This window comes from Peromyscus leucopus, chromosome 19 (genome assembly GCF_004664715.2).
Source record: "Peromyscus leucopus breed LL Stock chromosome 19, UCI_PerLeu_2.1, whole genome shotgun sequence".
NCBI lineage: Eukaryota > Metazoa > Chordata > Mammalia > Rodentia > Cricetidae > Peromyscus > Peromyscus leucopus.
The window spans coordinates 46,747,686-46,775,186 of record NC_051079.1 but is presented as its reverse complement, the minus strand read 5'-3'; the positions used below and the strand labels follow the sequence as shown (position 1 = coordinate 46,775,186).

General features: G+C 38.6%; 1 protein-coding gene and 1 pseudogene across 1 annotated transcript in view; one reads left to right on the top strand and one right to left on the bottom strand.

Moving 5' to 3' along the window:
* Chsy3 (chondroitin sulfate synthase 3) overlaps positions 1 to 27,501 on the bottom strand; it is a 228,128-nt gene that overhangs the window by 122,108 nt on the left and 78,519 nt on the right. The window lies entirely within an intron of this gene.
* Positions 10,959 to 27,367, top strand: LOC114709738 (annotated as a pseudogene).

Here is a 27,501-nt window from a genome sequence, read left to right as displayed (position 1 = left end):
TTGACAAATGGATGACTTCTAGCACTGGGAACACTTAATGAAGTTGTAATTCAGTACAGTCTAGAAAAAAAAAGACAAAAAGGCAGACTTTGAGTGGGAAAAACACTGAATTCATGAAACAGAAGGATGCACCTCAGCCTTTGGACTGAACTGACAGTAACTGCACATGTTTCAGGTGTTAATATGACTACCTGAGGTCGTCACATAGTCCCTGATAATCTAGGTTGGCTGTGTCAGACCATGGGACAAAAGTCTTCAAGCTCCTGTCATGACTGCACTGAGGAACCAGAAAGTCAAACTTTCCTGAGTATTTTTTGTAATGATCGTTGAATAATAGGTGGAATTATAATAAACAGAGACTCTTTTTGGGTACTCCACACTGGAAAAAAATACTAAAATAATGTTTACTTGCTATCTGAGGAATAAACAAGGTTAGAATAGTGTATATAACTCTAATATGAATCTCTACCTGATAGGACAGAGATTGATTAGATCTCAAACACAAACCATTTTAAACGTTAAAAATAAATTTATATTTCTTTTAATCAAGCTGAGAACATAAAATCAAAAATCAAATAAATATTGATATTTTGCTTCATATGTGCAGGATATAATCAAACAAAATGATTGGCTTGGCCATTTAAAAGCAGTCAACAAAAGGATTTGGTGTTTTAATGGCAATTATTTTATTTTTAAAATGCAAAAGAAGCTGCAAATAATCCAGGATTATAGTGTATGAATATTTATTTTGCCTTGATCTAATTAAAGATTTGCTTGAATAATTACTGTCTGGAGGATATGCATGTATTAGTGAGATGAGATGGTACAATAAATTCATATGTAAAGTAAAAGATAGATAGAAATAGGAATATCTCTTATTAGCAGAGATTTTTAAATATTAAACCAAAATTTTCTTTAAAGATTTTTATGAGGCTCTTTTACCTTCTATCATTGTTACCTTTCTCCAAACTTCCTACGCACTAGAATTCATGAATAGACAAGTATCTTTAATGGATATGTTAAGAAATATTTTTAACTTTCATAAAACCATAGGATCACTGTGTTTAATGACCAATATAACACTGCTTATCTTTCACCAATATTAAGATGTAACTTCATGACTTTTAAAATAAACAAATTAAAAAAATCATTAAGTGAATATTTAATTACCTATTAAACATTTTTTTGTATCACTGGACCAAACCCCAAAGGAATAACTTGACAAAGGAATAGTAACTCATGGTTTCCAGGGTCCAGTTCATCGTTGTTTGGCCTCATGCCCTTGCACAGAACTTCATGCCAGTAGGAAGGTGTGGAAGAGGTTGTCACCTCATAGTGGTCAGGAAACAGTAACTGGCGAAAGGGGACTGGAACCACGCACAACCTTGACAGTCATTCTTCGAGTGACCTATTTCCTTCAGTTAGACCTCACCTGTGATTCCTAGGACCTCCCTCCTCACCTAATACCAGGATCCAATGCATACACTTGCTGGGGTATCATGGAATCAGAACACTGTGTTCAATATATGTACCTGCAGCGGCCATCTCACATTGAAATCAAGTTTATACTAGTATTTTATACTCTCTCTTTCATACATGTGCGTGCACACACACATACCTTTCTAGTGCTTCTTGTATCTCTTTCATTTGTTATTAGGAGCAGAGCAGCACAGACAAAGGAAAGCAGCAGGCATTTGTATTGGGCTGGGTTGCCTGGATTCTGGGTCCTCTGCTCTTGTCTTCTCAGGGGATCCTTCTCAGGGAAAGGGGATACAGAGCAGATGTAGTGTTCTGGTGTGGTTTTACCTCTCACCTCATGTCAGCCTGATAGCTTGGGAGAACCACTGGGTGCAATTGGCAGCTGACATTATTCCACCTAGGACAAAGGGGAATATCACTGTCTCCCAGTTGCTGTCAATCATTACATACGGGAAGGAGTGAAATTTCCTTTATGGCTAAGATAATACCTTCTGTGCCCAGCACAACTCTGCAAAGTAGGAGGCAGCTTCAAAGCTGTTAGCAAGCAACACTTAGAGCAGCCTGGTGTTGGTCACACTGGCAACGCAGGTGTGGGTCTGAGATTTATCCCAGCAACAGCACAGACCTTCCTTAACTGTCATATCCCAGTGTTCTATAATAATTGCTCCTGTAAAGAAACAGGCAAGCAATTTTACTGCTTGAGCATAACATTATTCCCTTTGAAAAACCACGTTGACATTTTGTATTTTTGCTAGTAAAGGACTTCCAGAGTGCACTATATGGAGCAGACACAGCAATGTGCAGAAAGAGCTGCCTTCTTCTTCCCCTAAGAAACCTTGTCAATGTGGACAAGCTGTAAACTGTGTGCTAAGCATCTAGCGTATGTGCTACTTACTTTTTTTTTTTTTAATCAACTTCACAAAAATTGGGGTCATCTGGGAAGAGAGAACATCGATTGAGAAATGTTCCCATGAGATTGGCTTGTAGTGGAGCATTTTTTTTAATTAACAGTTAGGGTGGGAGGGCCAAACTCACTGTGGGTGCTGCCACCTTCCTGTGGTGGTCCTGGCGTGTGTAAGAAAGCAAACCAAGCAAGCCAACAGAGCAAGGTGGGAAGCCGTGTTACCCCCAGGGCCTCTGCTTCAGTTCCTGACACCAGGCGCCCACTTTGAGTTCCTGCCCTGATTTCCCCTCATGATGCACTCTGAGCACAAACTCTTCTTTCCCCAGCTCTTTTGGTTAGTCAATGTTTGATCACAGCAATAGAAGGCAGACAAAACAGCATAAGCATGGGTTTCTCTGGAAACCTAACTGTTAGCTTATTTTGAATGTCCATCAAGTTTGAAGCGAGTTACTATTCTGATTTTCACTTGTATAGCTGTTATATTACACAGCTTTCTGCGACATACTATTGAAAACATCCGAGCCACAGAAGACTTACTGTAGACGGTTAAATGAGTAAATTCTCAAGTAGGCTGGGACATCTCCATCTCCTTAGCATTAACAATGGTCAGAGCAAGACAGTTTTGACACTTCAAACATCTTTGCAATTTCAAATGCATAGTATTACAGGTATGAACAATTTGGGGAGCAAATTTTAGGTTGACTACCTTGTCACAGCATGGAAATTGGTACCCTGGAAGCTGACAGTTGAATAACAACAACAACAAAAAGCCATCGCTACAATTTGTCTCCTAGACTCTGAATACTACACGGTGATTCAGGTTTCCATGAAAATGGCCACTGATCAGCAATTGAAATGAGTTTATTTTGAAACTGGCTCTACCTTAGAAACCCCACAAAAGCTCTCCCTCTCCCCACTATCTAGATGCTTAATGAACACCAGGAATGTGGCCAAAAGCAACAGAATTCAAGACACAAATTTAGAGTGCTTCTTGTAACATCACTTACTTTCTACATGGAAATGAAGTAAATTTACCTCATTTCCCTAAAATGACATCATTTGAGCAACTTATATTAGCTCACACAAAAAGAGAATGTTGACACATGAAATATTATAAAAAGCTAAATAACCCCCCCAAAAAGCTAAAGAACCCCTTCTGGAGAGTAAAAATCCTATTAATTCAACTGTTAGTTGTGTGGGGTAGGAAATATCTCTCTCAAGGTGAAAACACTCTGAATCAGAATTTTGACAAGACTACTGAACATAAAGTAGTAATGCAAAGAATCTAAACTTTTAACAGAATGTCAGAAATTCAATTTAAACAGGCACTTAGAGTTTGTTTTTGCTGAAAGGCACCACACCATCATGGGGCCAACAGGATGCAGGACAGAGAGGAAGACAGGTGGCTGTGGATCCATTCTGTGGCTCCCGAAGGGTACCCTGATTTCCTCAGTAACATGCAGTGACTCTACAGAGAAAAACAGGTTTCCCTTTTGTGTTCTTAGTCTCATTAGTAAAAAGAATTTAGAAACAGACTTGGAAGGAAGATGGAAGGCAATTTCATTAGAATTTGAGAGGAGGAAAGAAAAGGCAGACAAACTGTAAATCTCAGCAGCTGCTAGCAGGAGAGAGATGGAGACCAGGAAGAGAGGAAGCCAAGACTTTTGAGTTATAATCCAAGGAAGCCATCACAATCAACAATGGGTTTCTGCAAAGAGCTGCCTGGTGGAATGGGCTTCAGCAAAAAAGTGGTGAGCCCTGAGTGTCAGGAAAAGCATGTCTAGGCTTTGCCCAGTTTCCAAAAATGAAAAGTTATAGTTTTTTGAGTTCAGACTCAAAGTGGTCAGGCTTAGCAGTGAGGCCATGAGGAAAGCTCCATAAGCCAGTGCAATGAGGGAGGGCCCTCTGAGAAAGACAGTACATCACTTTATTAGAGGGCATAACTATGCCTCCCATCCTGTTAGCGTGCTCTCAATGAATCAGTGTTTGGGGATGAAGGCATAGGAGCAGAGACAAAATTATGCAGTGGTCCAATCTTTAGAGCAGGAAAGAATGACATGTTTCCACCCAGGGCCAGAGGTATTCCATTCTTTTGACTAGGAGCCCTAAGAAGGAGCAGTTGCAATGCCTTTTTACTGCTATCATAGAAACAGGAGGTGGGGTCCAATGCTGACTATGAGAAAAGGGTGGTCCTCACTGGTCTCCGGAGCTACTCACTACTGAATACTACCTGACACTCTGATCAACATTAAATGGTATAAACATTCTGAACATTAAATATTCTGCTTCTAATTTTAACAACAGTTCTACCATTTCAAGAGGGTCACAGAATGCCCATGCTGAAGAGCTCTCACCTCAAAGGGAGTAAGAGATATTTTATTCTTGAGCCATATATGAGTGACCACAGCCCAGAAACATGAATCCAGGTTACCCTCAAATGCCATATCCCAACACAGAAATGGTTTGATGAAGGTTTTTTAAATAAATAAACAGAGACTAAATAATGTCATATCAAGGCACTCCTTAGGTATCTTGGTGAAAATATCAGGGTAATGGGTCACAGCAAAGCAAGAAAAATCTCTGCAATAAGTTTCCCATGCTGATAACTCTCTCAGCTTTGGGTGAGGGCTCTCTAATGCATCTCACCAGGTCTCACAAGCCAGTCTCTGGGTGTTAGAGCAGACAAAGGCATGGCCATATTAGACTCTGGTTCTTGTCAAAGCAAAAAAAACCCAGCTCTAATCTTATAAGGAATAAGAGATAGCTTGTACAGGAGACAATTTGAATGACCATGGCCCAGGAACAGAGTCAGGTTACAACAAATTTCATGTCCCAATGTGGAAATAGCTTCAAATACAATGGTGGGTACATCAGAGAGGCTGTCATAGCAAGATGAGGGTAGTTTTTCTAAAGGCCTCAGATGCCATCTGATGACAGCATCTTACCTTTTGGGTTGGCAGAAGCCAGTTGGTCTGCTAAGTCAGTATCTTCCAAAGATCTTTACCTGTCAGTCACTGGGGATGTTGGTAGAGACACAGAGGTGGGCAAGGAATTCTGTGTGCTAAAGCTCCCCCCAAATGAGGCAAGTAGGCCTTGGACCTGCAACATTCCAACCACTCTGCAACACTGCAGTTCAAATCCACCTGTCAGTCTCTGTAGACATGGCTTCTTTTCGGGCATTTTTTATTCAATCTGCAGCGTTCCAATTCTCGACTATCACACAGTTCTAATGCAACGTTCCAATTCTCAACTGCCAGGACGTTCTAATGAGTCACGGAGCTTAGTAGAATCTTTGATAGAGGTGTGATTTTTTTTTTTTCCCCACCGAGAATGAGAACTTCAATTAACAAGAACAATGCTGGCATTTAACTTCTTACAGAGGGAAACATACACATAAGTACACATGCTCTCCTGTGCAACCATAAAATGCCTTTTCACTGTCCCTGAATCTTTCTCAGAGAAGCTTGTCCACCAAGGAGAAGACAATTACTAAACGTTAATACCCTGCTCTTTTTCTGGGAAGGGGAATCTAAAACCATTTCCTATAGATGAGGAAATACAAAGTGAATACAAACTTCAGCTACCCACCCTGGCGATAACATCACTCTGCTAAACGTATGACTTTTGGATTTACTCTTACTGTATATCACAAGAATCAGGGAAGATGAAATTCAAGTTAATATGCTCTCACAACCATTTTTAGTGGTCTGGTAGCAGAGAAAAAAAATAAAGTTCAGAAGGATACATAATTCCAAAACTAAACATATCATTAATATAACAATGCTTGCTGGGTGAAAAAAAAAATCTACATTCTATTCTCCATACACACAAAAAAAATGGCTTCTTGAATGGACTGACAGGACTCAAACAATTTAGCTGCACAAATAATAGAGGCAATAATTGCTTTCTCCTCTCCTTAGGGTGAGACCCTGCTGCCTTGCCAAGAATTCAACCAGCACTGTCCTGGGTACCTAGGCAGATACCTCTTTTCTTCATTTTTAAAAGCTTTAATGGAAAATAAAAATTCACAATTTTAAAAAGTTTTTTGTTGAAACCAAAAGCTTTCCACATCTTTTTATTTAAGGCTTTGTCATTTTTCTTTTGTTCTCACCAACTCCAGCAGCCTCTGCCCTCTGACTGACCTTCACGTTCAGTGTCTCTGCACCTTCCTTGATAGGAGGGGAATGAAGCGGAGAAAACCTGGATTCATTTTTCTGTCCCGGTCCTCACCCTGGAGGGCAGTCAGGTTCACCACGGTTCATTTGCCTCATATTGTCAGGAGGTTTTAGAAATTAAACATGATGTGCTTGGAGGCATCCTTGCTCAGTTTGCCTTCGTTGTCACATCCCCAGTAAATACATCTTTACTCTTTCCATAGCATCTACAACCCTTATGTCTCCCACTGGCAAGAGGCAGCTTTGGGTCTTTGAGAGGAGCAGCCCACTCATGAAGAAGTAACCACTTGTGGGAGGTAGGGCTGCTTTTCTCCTCTAGTATATTTCCTTGATCTAGCTTTTAGTTTACTTAGAAGTCAAGTCCATGGTTTGGACAATGGCTCTCCACTCATTGCAATGAAAATAGAAGCATGGAGTTATTTTTTCATGTTTCATTTTGAAGGTTCTCTAACACACACACACACACACACACACACACACACACACACACACACACACTGGGGTGGGGGTGTAGGATGGGTTTTAGGGGGTATAGAATCAGTTTCAAAACAAGGAAGAAAGTAAAACTATCGTCACTCTGATAGGTGTTGATCAATTTACTCAACAAAGTTTCGTGCATAGGAGAAAGCTGAGCTCATAGAGGCAAAGGATCCGCAGCAGAACAAACAGCCTACGATGCAGCCTGAAGGCTCCAGGATCTGACTTCTCATCTTGGCAGTCTATGTGCATGGCTTTCTGAGTTTTTCAAACACCTTTAGCAGTTTAACAGGTGACGTGATCTTAAAACAATAAACAAAACACTGTTTACAAAGTAAAGTGATTACTCTGCCTCACCAGTGTCTCTGCAATCAGTACACATTTCTGAAGCAACTGTGTATTTTAGATATTTTAAAATTCAAGGCACAAGAGGGACCTACATGTGAGTAGAAAGATGCATAAGGTATGCAAGGAAAGTATTGAGATATTTTTAAATGTGCATGCATTTTAAATGTGCTAATTGTCTCGAGTAGAGAAAATAAGATGTAATTACCACAGGATTGAGAGCATTTTGTGACACTTTTCACTCTCTGTTCCCCAGAGTGAACATGTTAGAAGCATTATTTAATTCATTCTCTACTGTGTTCCAGAAAGAAAGTGTGTTCACATTTTTGTCGTTGTTATATTTGAGTTGCATCAACTGTGAGCTGCTAATCCATCTTGCCTGACAATCAGTGTGTGTGGAACCAAAGATTTACTGTCCAGGATCAAAAGAATGATTGTGTCTGACACAGTGATGTTCATGAGCTACTTGTGAAAGCAACACTAAATGAACAATCAGGCTTAGGTACCTGCTCCAGAGAATGTCAATATCCCAATCAGCTATATACCTGCTCTTAATTTTAATGCAGAGAGTTTAAGTTGTCAGTGGAATTTAGAAAAGGTAAGAAATTGAAATCAATAGTTTGTTTTCCTACTGACTGAAGATCTGACCTAAATATTAAAATTTTTATGAATAGTGTTGATTATTCTTGTCACACAGTAATTCTTCTCTGCTGCTGACCTTGGCTTCTTTCTGTTTCCTGTGTCTTAAGGCATCTGCCTCACATCACTCATTTCAATTTACTTTTATACTGCTACATATAGCCCTAGGCTATCTATAAAATCCATGTTGTTTTGCATTAAAGAAATAATGCTTTTTGCATTTTTACTCTTTTGTGTGATGATATTTTATTTGTGCTCTAACAAATAAAGCTTGCCTGAAAATCAGAAGGAGGAGCTAGCCACTAGTTAACCATAGAGGTATAGAGGTCTGTACAGACAGACAGATAGGAAGTGATAGAGCTGGGTGGAGAGAGGAAGTGATAAGGCGGGGTGGAGAGAGGAACTCACTTCTTTTGGTGGAGGATTTTGTAGAGGTAAGAACTAGTGGCTTGCTGCTCTGCCTCTGGTCTTTCAGCTTTCACCTCAATATCTGGTTCCAGGTTTTTTATTAATGAGACTGCTTAGCAATTCGAGTTACACTTTTGAAATATTTTTACTGTGAAAAAAAATGAATACATGATTTTCATTGTACTGCAATTAAAGGTAACTATTCTTTGCAATTTAGGCTAACTCTATCCTTTTGGTTGTTTACATCACAGATCCTGAATGTTTTCATTCCCATTGCCCATCCATCGGGACATCTCACGGGCAGTCTTCAAGCACAAAGGAATCTGCCACTATCCTCTACCTTGGCAACTATGTTAGTAGAGGTTGTTGTCATCAGTTGGACTCTTATTAAAGATGCCTACACCTCCACTCTCTGATTCTTCCCCTATTGGGTTACAATGGACTTTCAATATGTGTCACACCACCACTAGGAATGCAAATACTTCTAAGTCTACCCATAAGAATAATTTTCTATTACACCTCTAGCCTCATCTTCTCTCTGCTTTCTTTGGTTCCCCCTGCCCTTGCCATATTAATAGCAACCGTCCCTACCTCCACCCCCCACATATACACTAACCTTCTTCATGAATGCTGAGCAGTGTTTTTCACCCCCTCAGGACAACCATACTCTCTGTTCTCCCTACTGGAGATGTTCATCACTTAGACACTTTTATTTCCTCATTTGTTAGTCGCCATCGGATCTTCAGTCAGATGCTGTTTTCTTAGTGACAACTTGCTGATATGAAATTACAGTACATTGAGAACTTCTGCCCCCTCAGCATTTCCTGTCCTAGCACCCTGCTTCATTTTGTATACTCACTGTAGACCTTACTGAGAGAGTATATGCTGGTTACGTTTCTTACCTGTTCATTTTTGTTTACCTAACCTTCCCAGAAGATGATCTCTGCAGAGTGAAGGGCTTGTTCATTTTGTATACTGTTTAATCCTGGCTGGGAAAAAAAAAAAACTATCTTTGAACCACAAATTCCTGTTGAATGGATCTCTTTTTTCTGACTTTGGAAGAAAACCAGGTCTATGTTACTGATGAGAATGGTGACAACGGCATCATAAAAATGTTGCTAAAATTGGCAGTTCTCAGATTCCTGTTTAGGAGAATGAATCATTCTTTGTTAAAATATGAAGTTGTACCTCTTCAAAGAAGGAAAAAGATGAATTCTAAGTAACTTGAGAAGTTTATAGTCTCCCAAGGGAAAATCAGCACAGATTAAACATTAAAAGTCTGTCAGTATTCAGTGTGAAAAGAAATGAAATCTGCTTACATTTTCTTTATGATATTCATAAACAATCGTTTAAAAACCTCCCAATCTTCATTTCTGTTCTCACAGGGGCACAGCGTGATCAATATCAGAGTGATTTGCAAGTTAACATCTGTGACCCTTTTTCTGTAGGTACACTTGAGCCAAAAGCAAAGTTCTTGACTTCTATTTCTCTAGTAAATCTATCCTTTGTAAAACATCCATTGAAAATGTTTTTTTTCATAAGGCAAAATCTCTATGTTCAATGGTGCAAACAGTTCATTGGGGTAGTAGTGGTGATATTATCAACAACAGTGACATTAGTAGCAAGGCATGGGCCAAGTAAAAATACAATGATGATGAAATAATGATGCAAATTAAGAGGGGACTTCAGTGTCCATGGTCCACGTGTCATTTGCTTCAGAAACTGAAGTTTCCAGGAGCTTGACTCAGACTATACAGTTAGATAGGGGAAATTGCCTCTAATTCCAAATCATGTGGCTTCTTATCTCAAAGAATTATATTACAAAAAAAATGTTTATGAAGTTCTTAAGTGATAAGATAAGCACCATCAGTGACTAGATGAACAAAGACACTGTCTTGTACCTAACTGAGAATCATGGTTTATCTGAGTCAGCCACATCCACACTTACCTAGTACATACTAATGAAGGCAACTGGACAGGTATGGGAAGTATCTTTTAAAAATATCACAAGTTTTTGCCTGGCTGGAGAAAAGGGATAGAGAAGGCTTATAGAGATGATTTTTGAGCAAGGTCTCTGCAAGAGTATTTTAATATAGTGAACAAAGAGAGAAAGAAGTATTTGAAGCATGAAATAATGTGTCATGGAGGCTGGAAAGCTTTTGAAGCTGCTTATTTTATTGGTGTGGCTACAATCAAGAGGCAACCTATATAGTAGGAGAAAATCTTTGGCAGCTCATGCATCTGATAGAGGATTAACTTGTAGAATATACAAAGAACTCAAAATACTAAACATGAAGAAAACAAACAATTCAATCAAAATATGGACTCTCAACTTAAACAAAATGTTCCCCAAAGAAACACACAAATGGCTAATGACCATTTTTAAAAGTCTTTGATAGTCTTAGTTGTCAGGGAAATGCAAATCAAGTGAAATGCAAATTAGTGAAAATGACCATTGTCAAGACAACAAATGGTTACAAATGCTAGGTAGAATGTAGGGACAGGGGAATGTTTATACACTGTTGATGGTAATGACAACTAGTTCAGCTATAGAGATCAGTGGGAAGATGGCTCAGAAAGCTAAAACTAAAACTACCATAGTGAGCATACACCCAAAGGACTTTGCACAGGATGACAGAGGTACCTGTACATCAGTGTTTACAGCTATCCTAGTCACAAAAGCTGGAGTCAGTATAGATGCCCACCAGCTGATGAACAGGTAATGAAAATGTGATTCAGGCACACAATGAAGTTTATGTCATTTTCATATTTTCAATTTACGTTAATTAAAAGCATCTAGGAAGTAGCAAGCTGGACTCTCATTTGTTCTGTTTTATCTACATAATTTTTAAATTAATGGTAACACCAGTACTAGACAAACATAAACATAGCCTTGAGTTTTAGAGGAGTAAACATGTTTTTTCACTCTTCCTTACATTTATTTGTTTATTGTGTGTTTGGGGTTATGCATATGTGGAGGTCAGAGGAAAACTTGTAATAATTCTGTTCTTCATCCATGGGTCCCAGTGACTGGACTCAGGCTATTAGTATTTGAAACAAGTACTTTCACATGCTAAGTCACCTTCCAACTTACAGACAAAAATATTTTCTAAAAGCAAATAAACATAAAGCACAGAATACAGAAAACACTAAAACCAAAGTCTTCATACATTGAGGCAGTCTAGAAACTAACTATGGGAACTTCAGGTTATCTAGGCCCTAGATCTCTAGAATCCTCAGATATTCAGACTCAAGAACTCTAGCACCCTCAAAACTTTGGATTTTAGTTCCTCCATTCACCAGATGAAGCTATTTCATGTGTTTAAGAACTGGTTTAAGAATCATCACTGGAGTTTGTAAGTCATATGCTTGTAAATGTGTAAAAACTGTAGTTATTATTATTAACAAAAATATATCAGGAAGCATTCATCAATTTTACTATTCTTGAGGTTTCACTGGTCTTGGGGTAGTAGCACATCTATGGCCCCATTATTTCTTTTCTTTTTTTAATATAGTACTTTTATTTTATAATTAATTTAATTTTACATGTCAGCCACTGATTCCCCTGTCTTCCCTCCTCCCACTCCCCAGCCTTCTCCCCCAATCGACCCCCCCATTCCCACCTCCTCCAAGGCAAGGTCTCCCCTGGGGATTCAGCCCAGCCTGGTAGATTCAGCTGAGGCAGGTTCAGTCCTCTCCTCCCTGCACCAAGGCTGAGAAACGTGTCGATGCTTTATGAGTGAGTGTCAACTAGAAAAATTAGAACTGTGTCAAGTGAAAGAAAGATGAACTTAAGAACAAAATAAGGCAATATGTCATATCATTTACAGCATAAGTAAGTATGTGCCATAGTTGGAGAGGGAATGAATAAAACTGAGATTTCGATGATTACACCAAACTGGAACATTTTAATTAGTTAAAGATGATTATTTAATGACTAAAAGCACTTGAAAATACTACATACATATCAGCAGAGATGCCAGGAGTATTTCTCAGTGGACTTGCTACATGCAGATTATCCTGAGGAGTGCAGGGGATGCCCATCTGTGCAGAGTGTGGCTAGCAGACAGCCTCCTGCAGTCTGCCTTGGCTTTCAGGCCAATAGCACAATTTTTCAGGATATCACAGTCCATGAATGAGCACTGTCACAAGATCCAGACAATTTCTAAGGCACACTCTGCTCTCAGGCCCCTGGTAGGGCTAGCAATAATTGTCAGGTCTGCATGGTTGTCAGAGTACATCCCTGCCCCACTCACTTCTCCTTTCACAGGTTTTATAGATGAACTGAAATCTCTGAGATTCCTTATGAAAACTCCCACCACTCTCCTTCATGCCAACCCATCTGTGATTCCCCAGGCATATGGCTGAACTCAGGGAACCCCTCTTATGCCCTCAGAGTGGGCTCTTTAAATATCCTTGCTCATTATTTGACTATCACTTCTGAGTAGATAGTCAGGGATGGAACATAGAGTGGAATTCTCCCATAAACCTCATAGAATATGCTCTTGCCAGGCTTAGAGTGGCGTTCATGCCCTACTTCCTCATTTTGGAAATAAAAGGGTATTGTATCACAGAAGAGTTCTTCTTAAGGGAAGCTAAGCAAAAAGTATTCCTGTTTAATATGCTCCCACTTTAATGCCTTATTCCACAGATACCAGTCTAATGAAATACTATTATATTAGTAAAAATGTGACAATACTTAGACATCTAGATGTGATGGTTTCTACCATGCAAGCAATAAACAACTTGGAATGAAAATACTTCTTATTATCTTGAGCTCTCTTTCACCCCTGTCTGGAGAAGGAGAGGAAGTGATATAAAAAGCTAAAAACCGTAAGTAAAAGAATAGAATACAGAGACGCAACAGATACATTCCAAACCTATATACATGCTGCTGTTGACCACATATCCTGGAAATAAAGGAGTCAGCATGAAAGAAACACAAGGCTAATATTAGCTTTAAATTAGCCCAATGCTTCACTGGTTATCTATTCTCTCTGATCCATCAAAATACAAATTTATCAGGTTATACCTTAGTTGAAGGTAATTTATTCTCATTTACAGTGTCAGTTGTTTGATGGAGTTGAATGACCTAACCATTAATGTGTTAGCAATATTGCATAAAACAATGTTCAGGATGGTCACGTTCTATACAACCCACACACACATCTACTCAGTGTTCCTAAGGAGTGAAGACCTGATTCCCCAATAATAACGCCCATAGACACAAGGAAAGAGTTCACCAATTATCCCCACTGCTATCAGTTTTCAGTTAAAGCTACCTACATGCACACTCATGTATGTGTGCATACAATCAGCCATTGGGGAAAGGGAATGCTTTCCATACTTCATATGATAAGCAAAAAAAAAAAAAAAAAAAAAAAAAAAAAAAAACAGTAAACTTGTCAGCATTTTTAAAACGTGATAGTAGAATAATAATTAAAAGCATTTCAATTCACCGTGTCATTATTTAGCTCAAATCTGAATAGATTAATCTACTAAATTTTCTGAAGCAAGGCAATTTTTAAAAATTTGTTGAAAATGAATTAATTTTTAGAGCATAACCTAGTTAAAATGTTTCCCAATTTTAAGAGGCACTGGATCCCATTTTCAAAGAATTGGTTTGAGAGCATGGTTATTAAACATAATTTCCTTATAAGAATGTAAATTGGCAAATTAGGCACACAAATTAGGAGGCACAAATCCATTTGCATCAATAAAACTAAAACATATCACTGCTATTTATAGATCCCACCTGACAGTCTATAATAACATTTGTTGCTGGTATGAAACAATAAATTCAGTTGAAGGAAATCCTGTTACCAGTGTTTTCAGCGGGCAGTCAAGTTATTTAACAAACGATTATCTTCTTAGAACTTAACCACAGTGAATGCAGTGTACATTGTACATCTTAATTACTTCACTGCTAGTTTTTAATACTTTGCAAACAAAGCAAAATGTTTGTCAAAATGGGGATGAATAATCAAGAGGAGTTGCAATGAGCAAGCAGTAATTTCTACCTTGGCATGGTCACAACCTTCAGAAACTGTAATTAGCAGAAAAATAAAATATGACTGGCCCTTTTTGAGAAACATTATGAGTGGAGCAGTGGTGGTGCAAGCCTTTAATCCCAGCACTTGGGATGCAGAGCCAGGTGGATCTCTGTGAGTTCAAGGCCAGCCTGGTCTACAGAGCGAGATCCAGGACAGGCTCCAAAGCTACACAGAGAAACCCTGTCTCAAAAAAAAAAGACAGAGAGAGAGAGAGAGAGAGAGAGAGAGAGAGAGAGAGAGAGAGAGAGAGAGAGAGAGAGAGAGAGAGAGAGAGAGAGAGAGATCATGAATCTGCAAGGTTTTCTTTACATCAGTTCTCCTCTACACTATCCTGGTTCTCAGAGCTAAGCCATCCCTTACCTGTGTGAGGCTAAAGATGTTGATGAAAATGCTCTAGCTATTTCCACCTCAGGTATTCAATACCGCCTCAATATTTCAGCCAAATGATCTTTCAAAGTATAATCCAGACACTATATGTTATCAATAAATATAATGCTACCCTAATTCATACATTTAACTTGAACACCCACTATGATGGTATTTGGAGGTGGAAGTTCAGGAAGAAGATTAGGTTATAAGGGCAGAGAGATCTTTAAAGGGACCTGGTGCCCATACAAAGGAAACCACAGAGATCTACCTTGCCCTCTGCCACTTGAAGACACAAGAAGTCTGCTGCCTACCAACCAAAAAAGCAGGAGCCCCTGTCCTTTGGCATAGACTTTCTGGTCTCAAACTCTAAGCCAATGCCTAATTCTATGACCTGTGTAGCTTATGGTTTGGGGTTGCAGCAGTACGAATGTCCTACGATAATATCATTTTTTGTTTTGTTTTGTTTAACTCCTCAGTTTCTTTCATTAAAAGGCAAATATTTTTTGGATGGTTAGATATTTTTTTTTCTTTTTCAAAGGCATATTTTATTAACTATTTGAGAATTTCATACATGCTTACAATGTATTTTGATCACTCCCTCCAAATCATTCCAGATCTACCTTCAATCCCTCCCAATAACATGTCATTTTTTCTTATTTAAATTCTAAGTGTTTTTTTTCCCCAGGATTTTACCTAAGTACTGTGTTTACATTATTTCAAGTCCTCCCTCTTCCTCCTCTAACTCCTCCCCTGTTACCCTTTCCATCTATGATGCAACTCCTAAAGGTACGGCTCAGGAAACACTGTGCAAGATGGAGTGATAATTTTAAAAGGCTAACAGTGCCACACATGGTGGAACTTTACAGGCCCGTAGCCTAGTTGAATCTACCTTCTTATTTTCACTCTGGCCACACTATTCTGCTTCCCTTAGCCAGTTGCCTCTACTGTGTTCTCCTAGTTCACATGGCTTCTTTCCTGTATATTATATTTCCTTATATTTCCCTTATATTCCCTTCTTTCTCTGGCAGATACTTTGCAAAAATGTTAATAACACTAATTTCATTAGCCCTCAATCTAAAAGTTATTTCCTTAGGAAGGATTTCACTGATCCTGACTTCATATTCAAATTGCTGCCTCCTGTGATTCGGTCTCATGCAAAGTCAAATTAAAGGAAACTCCATAACTAAAGATGCACATGATAATAAAATGCCAGAAATGGCAGTACTCTGGAAATAACTATCACATGGTTGTGGGAAAAAGTGTTTTATAAGAATTCTTACCAAGGGAGGAAGTCTTCATTTCCTAGTCCATAAGCTGCTCTAGGCCACAAATGAATGATTGATCAAATGTTTGCTGAACCTTTGAGCAGTTAGACACTGAGCTCAGGCCAGCACTGCCAGTCTAGTTTGGTCCTCTGCAGCATTGTCCAACTCAGATGACTTATGTGTAAAGTTGGAAATGAAATAAAACCTATCTTCTCTTTTTCACGGTGTTTTTCAAAGACTGGAATGAGATAAAAATATTCTTTACCCAACTAAGTCCTTTTCCATGTCTGACTGATCACTAGTTGGTGCAGTTAATTCCTACAGAGGTCTAAGGCAAGATCAGATTCACGGTGAGAAAGGCGAGGTCTGTGCTTTTTAGTAGTATTTACCTGTTGGACTGTTCTGACTAGCTTCTGTGTCCACATCGTAATTCTGAAAACAGCACCGGGGACCACACAGAGTTGCTTATCTCACATCTCAGAGTCTTTCTGAATGGTGCTTTGATATTTTGCTTCATTTTGTGTTCATGCTATCCTCTGTGACAAAGAATTTCTGACTTTGTGTCACTTTTCCATGCATGTAAAAGAAAATTAATATTCACAAATGTCAATAAGAAACATTTTATGAGCACCATTGAATTAAGACTATCTTCTATCGTGTCCTTTAAAGGGATAAAATGGGATGGGATGCCACTGTGAAGCCTCACTGTTCCATGCCATGAAACACTGGTTCATGATCTGTACAGTATTTTTTTCCCTAAAAATAAAGCACTCTCAAACAAATTACTCTATGTTTAAAGCAAAAAAAAAAAAAAAAAAAAAAAAAATCCTTTTCCTAAGTTTTATTAAGTAAAGGCTCAGTGCAATAAAAACTGTTCCAGTAGGCTTTGGTATTGAATTGCTTTCGCTAAATTATTACTTTCTAAAATATCATCATGTTCACTTAAATTAGAATTATAAATCTGGAGAAAATCTTGAAGACAGTTCATTTCTAATGTGGAAATAATTTAGATTTCTGTGGGTTCTTTAAGGAGGGGTCACACGCTTGCACAATCATGGGCTGGTGAAGAGAGGCCAACAAAAGACAAGTATTTGAATTGATCTTGCCATGTCAGAGAAGGTGGTGTACATCATAATTGGTTAAACAGGAGGTATAAATAGTACTCAAGTGGACACTGACTACTACATTGGTGTGCATATGTGTGTCTGTGGCCCTCTCCTGTTGGTTAGCCTAGATCTCTACTCTCCACCTATAATCCTTACCCTTGGTGGCACACGGGAGTGAATACAATGTTCAAAAACTGAGATGCCACTACACAAGGAAAATGTAGGACAGTTGCTCGTACCCCCCACAAAAGAGTATTTCCTCTGAAGAACTATTTTCAAAGCATAATAGGATCTGCTGTTCTGATGCTGAGGAGGGAAAACATCGTTCCTCCTGCAGAGACTCATCTCTACCCTGACTCACATTGTGTCCCTGTACACTTTACTACCATACTGGCTGAAGAAGTGGGGGAGATGTGGAGTGTCACAAGGCAAGCTCAAGTGTTGATTTCTGTATTGCTGCTCTCTGACTCTCTAAAGACACATGGTGATGATGACTTGAGACCTCAGTCACTGAGGTCAACTCACTGTCTACACACATTTTACTGACAGTGTGTAAGTCTGAAGCATAAGGCACAATGATTAGTTCACACTCAATAGTGGCTGGTCTCCTCTTCTCTAAATAGTAATCATGCTGCTTTTAATTAGTAATGAAATTATCATAAGCATTCCTTATTCATTCAAAAGTTATTTCTCATCCTATTTTTATGGTACTATTGTATTATATTCACCTTCACAGTACTTTAACAGGGAAGTAAATTGAAAAGTAAATCTCTGGGAAAAAAGACAATTTCAACATGATTGACAATCATATTATACACATGATTTCTGCTGCCTTGTGTATTTTGCAAACACACACACACACATAGACACAGACACAAATTCTTTCTACTTATTAGACTCCTTATAATTCAGTTTATAAACACGTATAGTGCCTGAATCTTGTTTTGTTTTCTATAAGAGGTATAGAAAACAAAAATTAAAAATCAAAATGTAAATGTTCTTCAGTAAAGAGTCTCCTGTTACTAAAGCAAGAGTATAACATCAAAAACCCTCCTGAGCTGGACACTTCAAAGGATGTTTTTAAATAATTTTGTGAGTTCTTCTCTAGGACTGTGCAATGACAGTCAAGGAGACATTCTCAAGTTCATCACCATTTTAATTCAGAACTATCCTTTACCAAATATGAAACACAGTTTCATATATTGGATGTCAAATAATAAAATTCCATATTTCACTGCAAGTTCACAGAATCCTTCTATAAAATGAAAGACACAAAAGCAAAAATAAAAGTAATACTCATTCTTTATACTCAATGTAATGCATTTATCACTCATTTTAAACAGATGCTTGGAGACAAGGAAGCTAAGGAAACAAGGTTTAAATAATGTGACTCCATGGAATGCTTCTTTGAACAAATGGCCCCAAAAGTGGAAGGATCAAATTCTACACTGAGGATGTCACTCATTAAGTTTGTCACTTTGCTCTCTAGTAAAATGCACTTTACAAAGCAACTGATAAATGAGAGTTGACTGAACAGAGTAAAAAGAAAGAGAAGGAGGAGGAGGAAGAGGAGGAGGAGGAAGTCAGATGTTATTGGCAGAGAGAAAAAGAGTAGAACTGGTTTTGCTTTTTTCACATTTTCAATATGCTGGATCAAATGTAAGCAGATGCATCACTGTCATTTGCCATCTGGAACACATCATTAGGGTTGACGTTAATATCAACGAAAAAAAACAAAGGTCTAGACATAGAATCCAAGAGAAATTCTCATTATAATATTTATTAAGGTAATATGCATTAACTATGTAGACATGCTATAGAATGATGCGGCTCACAAACGTGAATAGGTAAAGAACACAGGCAAGGAAGGTGACTCATGTGTCAAGAGCATAGCCTGGAGTTCAGTTCTTAGCACTGTGCTGGGAGGTTCATGACTCAGGAACTCCAGTCCAGGGTGATCTGACACCTCTGATCTCTATGGGCAACTTCCGTAGGCACTTGTCACTCCCATGTACATAACTGCAAACACACACACACACACACACACACACACACACACACACCACTTAAGAATAATAAAATGAAATCTTAAAAAGGAAGCCAGAGAATAGCCATGGAAAACTCAAGACTGCTGAGAATAATAAGCTGGTATAGGTAGAAACAGGTATTTGTGACTCATGAGCACAGAATTGTTTCCTATATCGTACTGTAAATCATAGAACCAAATCCATCCAGCTCTCATTGAGGAATATTTTGAAAAGAAAACTCCTCTTTTCAGGTGACAGATTTAATCCGTTTTCTCAGTAAAAGATCCAATTTGTTTATCCAAATAACAAACCATGCTGACAGCCCATCACTCTTGTCTGTGGATCAGTGCTGAAATAAAAGGAAGGTGCTGAGATCTTGTCCTCTTCTGTGGATGCCACACACTTACATAACTAGGCAAGACAACTGGTAAAAATAGAAATGAAGACTAACTTACTTCTAAACTTATTGAAATCCCAGCTATTAGAAAAGTCTGGAGCATCCTGAGGGCAGCATTGCGTCTTGAAATCCTAACACATTTGTTCTTTTCTCATTCTGTGAGGATTTCTCACACATACCAGTTTACAGAGTGTTTGTTTCTGATGAAGGGAAGATAAGGGGTAGGGCAAATTAACTGGAGCAGAGAGAAACACTAAGGTTGAGTCAAGATGTGGGGAAATTTGAGAAAGTAAGGCCTCATGTGTGTACACATGTGCGTGTGTTTGCATGTATATATACATGTGTGTGCATTGGCTTTCATGTGCTAAGGAAACAAACCAGACTCTGCTAGTGTTCCATCCTGGCTGAACAAATAGAAAGCTCCATTACCATGGAAACTGGCAGGAAAAGCAATTCATGTGCCTGTCTGTTTTCTCCCCACATTTACAGAAGAAAGATCAAATTGCGTTGATGCACTTAAAACAGTCATTCAAGTATAAATGAAAATATCAGTAGTTTTAAAAGCTCTCCAACATTGCTGGTTGGGTATTCAGGGTGCATTAACTATGGTGGTAGAAAGACAGTAAGCAAGTACAGGGGTAGCCATAGGAACCTGCATTAGGCATGACCCCTCATCTTAGCAAAGACTGTGCTATTATCTGCTTACTGATGAATCAGAATGAGATTCTTTTTACTCAACATTTCATCCTAAATATATAACTAATACATTTTAAAAATGGGTGCTTATAGAGATGTCAGTGATGTAACAATACATAAACATGGTTGAAATACATACCAGTATTCATTTGCCAGACAAACACACTGACATGTTCTCTATTGATGTGGGGATTTGGATGAGAATGGCCCCCACAGGCTAATATATTTGAATTCTTGATCCCTATTGGTGGAATTGTTTTAGGAAGGATTAGGAAGTGTGGACTTGTCGGAGGAAGTGTGTCACTGGGGCTGGGCTTTGCGGTTTCAAAAGCTCTCACCAGGCTCAGTCTCTTGCTTTCTGCCTCCAACTTGCAGCCATGTTCCCCACCATGATAGCCATGGACTTAAATGCTTTCTTTTATAATTTGCCTTGACCATGATGTATCTTCATAGCCATAGAAAAGTAATTAAGACAACCAAATACTGAAGACTTGAGACTGTAAATATGGCTCTGTCTCTTGAGTATCTACAGCAGACATGAAAAGAAAACCATGCACATGACTAGAAACACTGTAAGATAAAGAGGAGTAGATAAAGGTATAAAAATAAAAATATGATCAAGATTTGGAGCATATCTTACCAGACAGAGTAGCAGACAGTGAAATGGAAACAGGATTCCCAACAATAACAGAAGCACTTCATCAAATAGGTGAGCCACTGCTAATGTGATTTCATGCTTAAGAGCTTTGGCAAATGAAGGTACAGAATCCAAAACTCTGCCCACCCCAATAAGAATCTCAGATTCTATTTTATTATTTGTGTGTGAGATGTGTGTGTGTGGTGGGAATATACACATGCCACAACATGTATGTGTGGAACCCAGAGGTCCACATCAGGTCTCGTAAACCTTGTTTAAGACAAGAGCTCTTTTGTTATTTTTCTCCTGTGTATGCCAGGCTAGCTGGCCCACAGACTTCCAGGGATTCTCCTGTGTCTGCCTACCATCTCCCTGTAGGAGTGCTAGATTATAGATTCTGGTGCTATTTATCCATATTCTATATCTACTCTGGGGACTATAACGGGTTCTCATGTTTACATGTCAATAATTTTTATACAAGGAGCCATCTCCTCAGGTCATTAAATTTTAAATATGCATCTTGGTTGGTTCAGATACACATGATACTGAATAGAGAAGGCCAGCGAACCAGCGTGAGACATCACATGGGGATACTGAAGGCTTTCTCCAAGCAAAGCAGAGTTGGGACTTTAATCAGAAGGAGGTGCATGAACAAGACACTAATAATAATATTCAGAGAAGTAGGTATGCCAACTTTGTGTTTTAATAAGAATTTCTGTAAAATAACAATGTAGAGAAAGCATACACAACATACTGCTAATGTCAACAATTCACAGAAACAGAATGTTCTAATGCTCTTTGGCAGAATGCTAATTTAAATTTACTGCCCATTACTTTAAGTGGAAAGAATCACAATCCCTAACCCCTTACGTGTTTTTTTTAGTACATATCTAACATGTCTATTTTTCCTACTCAAATGGTATAACTGCTAACCCATAGAATTTTGGGAAGAGTAACAAGATTTCTTGTAGGGCCAGTGACTCTAGGCATTGTGCAAACAAATGGCACAATATTTATTTTAAAAAACCTACAGAAAATAATTCTATGATGTTTTACATGGAGTAGTCAATAAACACTTTACCAAAGATATCAAATCACTTGTTATTCTCCAGAGTAAATGTATAAGGATCTGGGATACAAGACACAAGATTAATTAGAAAATGCAATGATCTAAAGAGGAGGGAATAAAATCTTGAACTAAGTATGAGGGATGACAAGTGGAGAGAGAGGCAGAGAGGTGATGGGGTCAAAATAGTAAATAGATCAGATCAATCAGATGAGCCATGAGGAAGGAAGAGTAAGAGGAGGCAGAGGATAATTGTTTAGGTATCTAGGCTAATAGGACAGACAGTTGGTGCTGTCAGTTATAAAGATAAAGAATGCATGAGAAGAGGCAAAAATGGACTATTTTGGAATATATGCTAATGTTTGATTGTATTTCCATTATAATAGTAATTATTAGGACATTTTCAACAAGTGAAAAATACTAATTCAAATGTGACTGCAGAACATTAAAAAACTCTTCTACGTGATACAATAAGATGTGGACATAGATACAGACAGGACTCGAGATTAACTGGAAAATGCTGTGATCTAAAGAGAAAAGAATAAAATCTTGAACTAAAGATGAGGGATGACAAGGAGGGTGACAGACACAGAGGTGATGGGATCATGATATCCAGAAGGCTGGACAGTTGTGGTGTCACACCATTTCATGAAGAGAAGTCCAAGAAATATGTTTGACCCATAATCCTGACAAAATTCTTCAGAATGACAAAATGTTAAGCTTAGGAAGGCTGAGGAGCACAGTGCTAGAGGAAAACTTTTCCACAGTTACTGTTAAGCCTGTTAAATGGTTAGAAATGCATGGGTGATTTTAAGTTAAATCCTAACAGTCAAGATTTCTTGTTAATAAAAAGCAAGATACAAACTAAAGAAAGGCAAACATTTCTTTGGTAAATAAGGGCATATTCTACTCCCCCTATATAAATACAATTTTGTTTGGACACATAAGGCTATGCAATCATAATCTCCCTTTGGGTGAAAAATAAAATAGTTGGACTGGCATGTTGTCAGTTGGAAGATCAAAAGACTTAAAGCTACACCTCAGTGACAGAACCGCAATGCCCTCTTAAGACTACCACAGTGGGCACAAATTTGGGAGCCACCCAGCAGGAAACAGCACCTACTACAAAGGAAGCATGTGTCTTCAGCCTCTTGTTCCCAAGAAAAACCTCTGTGGTCAAGGGGTTTCAAGACAATTTGACTTGAAGTTCTTCTCTCCCAGAGATCTCCTAAACCAAACAGAAACAGCACTGTTGTGATTTCCTGTAGTTTTCGTTTTAAATCCAATTGACAGTATGGATGCACATCTTCAAGGCACTTTCTTTAAAGACTTTTCTCTTTATATGTATATGTTGTGTTGTGTTTGTATTGATATGTGTATGTGAACATGTGTGCCTTGGATCTCATATGGAGAGAATTAAGTATTTGCTTTCATCTTCCACCGTATCTGAGACTAGGGTCTTTTTTTCAGACCTACATATCCCACCTTAGCTAGATCTAGAGCTTTCAAGGACTCTCCCATCCCTGCTGAGATTACAGGCATGTACTCCTATGCAGGGCTTCATGATTGTGTGGTAAGTGCTTTATCAACTGAGCCACCTTCCTAGACCATCATACTTTATTTAAGTATGTTTTAATGCTATGTTGTACAAAGTTCTATGTTCTACAACAAAAGAAAGCTCCTAGACTATCTGAAACATTTTATCTTAGCCTGATGATGTTCAACTTGTCTTAAAGAAACAACAATAACAAAAAAAAAAAAACAAGCAAATATAAACTGTGTTCATAGAGGGAAATATGAGATAAGATATTTTATACAAACGAACAAACAAAAAAAGGTTGTTAAAGCCTGTCAAAGTTTCTTACTAGAGAAAACAGGGTAAAAAAAATTCTCAGGCAAGTTACTTGTCTTTCATTAGTTGCTACCACCATTGGGATAAAACAGTTCCTGCTTCAAGAGGCACAGACTATTAAAGAGCTACAAGAAAGGCAGTAGGAACATTGATGACTGGAGAAAGCCTGGGGCAGTGGAGAGACTAGCTTGTTAGGGGACCTAAGTTTAGAGATGGGAAAACAGCAGGGGGATAATCATCATGCAGCTGGTGATCTCCAATATGGCTGGAAACAGGCAGCATGCTACACACTCACTGAGCATTCCCCACGCTCCACACCTGCACAGCATGGCTACAAACACATGAACAGACAAAGTGCCAAATGTCCTTAGATTCCCAAAGCAGCACATCTAACCAGTATCAAGCAAAGCCTTTGTGTGTGTAGCTTTTGGAGTTTCTTTAAACCCCCAAGACTACTATCTTGATCCTGGGCCTCACCTCACACTTGGCTGGATAAAAGCAGACTCCCGAAAGACACAGATCCATGCTTGGATCCTCAGGAGCATCACTTGCACCATGCCCTCTGTGGGGTCTCCTCTCTCCATCATCACCACCCTCTTACCCTGTATCTCAGATGCCTTAAATAGATGCAGTCATTGAACACAGAAATCTGGGATTCCAGGTATAATAGAACATTTTGGTCTAATGAATGCTCAACTTGACCTCTATAATGCAGGCATTCTAAGGCCCTTTGCTTCCCTTGTGTATCAGAGGAATATAGATCCAGAGTTGTCGTTTTTCATTCCTATGCTAACCAAACTTCAAATTTTTGCCTTATTTTGTCTCTTTATCCAAACAAATATTATTAATGAACAAAAATAGTACAAACAGTCAAGTAACAATATTCAATACATTTACTTTTTTAAAAGATTTACTCATTATTAATGAAAATGCTCCAATGTATATTTCTTCTGCAAAGGATTTATACATTTCAAAGTAAATAAAACTATATCAATGAAATTCAGATATGCAAAGGTCTCAAATATTATAAAAATAAGCATATTTGGTAGAAAATTTGCCACTCAATAATGGGTGACTTCATGTGTGGTTAAGGAAATCACTGTCCTCAGTGTGAGTGTGGTATGGAGGATCCCAGAGCACAGGAGAGAGAATTTTTCAGCACTTTAGCTGCTTGGAACTTATAATTTGAATACACTTTACAAACCCTAGGGATAATAATCAAAGCTAGTTCAAAAGTCACGTAAATTCTGAAAAAGCATCCAATTTATGGGTGTTTTTGGTATTCCAGACAGAGATTTCAAATAGGTAAGTTTAGGAAAACAAATATGATTATCCCCATGAAGATACTCTTTAAATAAGTTAATATCTAAAATGGAGTGTCTTGGTCAATTCCAAATGATAAGATTAAAAATTGACTAATGCTGCCTCAAGAGGTGATTACTCTCCAAAAATATAGGGACACAAACAGGTTTTGTGTGCTTCACAATACTGAAGACCAACCTTAAGTTTTGCATATTAATTTTGCTCATTAATGAAAATTCAGATAAAAATTAGACTCCAAGGTTCAAATTGTCTAGAAAAGAATTTTCAAAGCATGCTGCCATTGATATCCCACATAGGCTTCACAATCTAATTAGCAACAACCACACATACAACATTTAAGCAACACCACACACGCACACACACACACACACACACACACACACTTATAACAATTGACATTACTGATAGGCAGCTGTTGAAGTACAGCACAGACTGAACATTTTTAGTAAGGATATCATCTGAGAAGTCCTGACAGCATCCAGGTTCAAAGCAAAGCAACCCCAAGGTTAGGCACTGGCCATAAAGGTTTTTAAAAGGCCAACAGGAGCAATCACTCAAATAAACAGAGAAATGAAACATTGTCAGAGCCATCTGGGAGCATAGAAGCAACTGTATAGATATGTGACTGTGTGTTGACAAAGGCAATGAATATACCATATTCCAACTATTGAAAAACATCTACAGTTACTTAGATTTCCTGTCTCATTAGAGTTTAATTTTCTCTAAATGGCCACTTTTTTGTAATATGAGGCACAAGTCTCTCCAAAGTTAGCTGGTAGTACTCTGCTTGTCATAGAGAAGGCTAGCTGATAAGGCCTTCCTGGTATTCTGGGAGGAAGGACTACCCCGGCTCAGCTTCTCAGGGTTCTTCTCAGCCACAGAGGGAACTGTAACATCCCGTGAGTTATAAGTTCTGCAAATGCTGAGCTGCTGACATTTTCAAACAAGGCATCTACATAGCCAACCACTAACCCCAGGCTAAGCTTCAGTAATCTCTTCCTGCTCCCTGTAAAACCATGGCAGGATCAGTGGCATACACACATTCTCTTCTCTTGAAGATCCTTGGCTCTATAGATGTTTTCCAGTGAAGTCTAGCGCTTTTTGACAATGGGTTTGATGTCAGAACACAGGTGTTATGAAAACCATTACTAACTCTGCAGCAAAATGTGAAAGGGAAAGACATCAACATTGTCATCATTGGACATGTAGATTTGGGCAAGTGTACCACTACTAGCCATCTGATCTACAATTGTGGTGGAATTGGCAAACAGCCCATCCCATCAAAAGTTTGAAAAGGAGGTTGCTAAAATGGGAAAAGGCTCCTTCAAGTATGCCCGTGTCTTGGACAAACTTAAAGTTGAACATGAGTATGTATGGTATCACTATTACATCTCCCCGTGGAAATCTGAGACTACCAAATATTGTGTGACTACCAGAGATTTTATGGGAAACATCATTACAGGCACATTTCAGTTTGACTGTGCTGTCCTAAATGTTCTTGCTGGTGCTGGTGAATTTGAAGCTAGTATCTCCAATAATGGGCAGACCTGTGAGCATGCCATTCTGGTTTACATGTTGACTGTGAAACAGCTAATGGTTGGAGAAAAAAAAACATAAAACAAAACAAAACAAAAAAACAGGTTCAACCAAGCTATCCTACAGGCAGAAAAGAGGGGAAATGGTTATGGAAGTCAGCACTTACATCAAGAAGACTGGCTATAGTCCTGACACAGTGGCCATTTCTGTTTGGAATCTTGACAGCATGCTGGAGACAAGTGTCAATATGTCTTGGTTCAAGGGATGGAAAGTCACCTGTAGAGACGGGCATGCTAGTGGGACCATACTGCTGAAAGCTTTAAAATGTATCCTGCCACCAATTCATCCAACTGACAAACCTTTGCAACCACCCACCTAAGGTGTCTATATGGATGGTACCTACACTGTCTCTGTGGGCTGAGTGGAGATGTGTTTTCAAACCAGGCATGGTGGTTACATTTGCCCCAGCCAATGTCCCAAATGAGATAAAACCTGCTGAAATGCACCATGAAGTTCTGAGTGAAGCTCTTTCCAGGAGTGTCGTGATATTGTGTTCCCCAAAATATTGTGCACCCTAATAAACTTATCTGGGGTCAGAGAACAGAACAGCCACTAGATAAAGAGGCCAGAAAATGGTGTCATAAACACCTTTAATCCTAGCATTCCAAAGGCTGAGATCCATCCAGATCTCTGTGAGTTCAAAACCACATTGGAAACAGCCAGGCATGGTGACTCACACCTTTAATC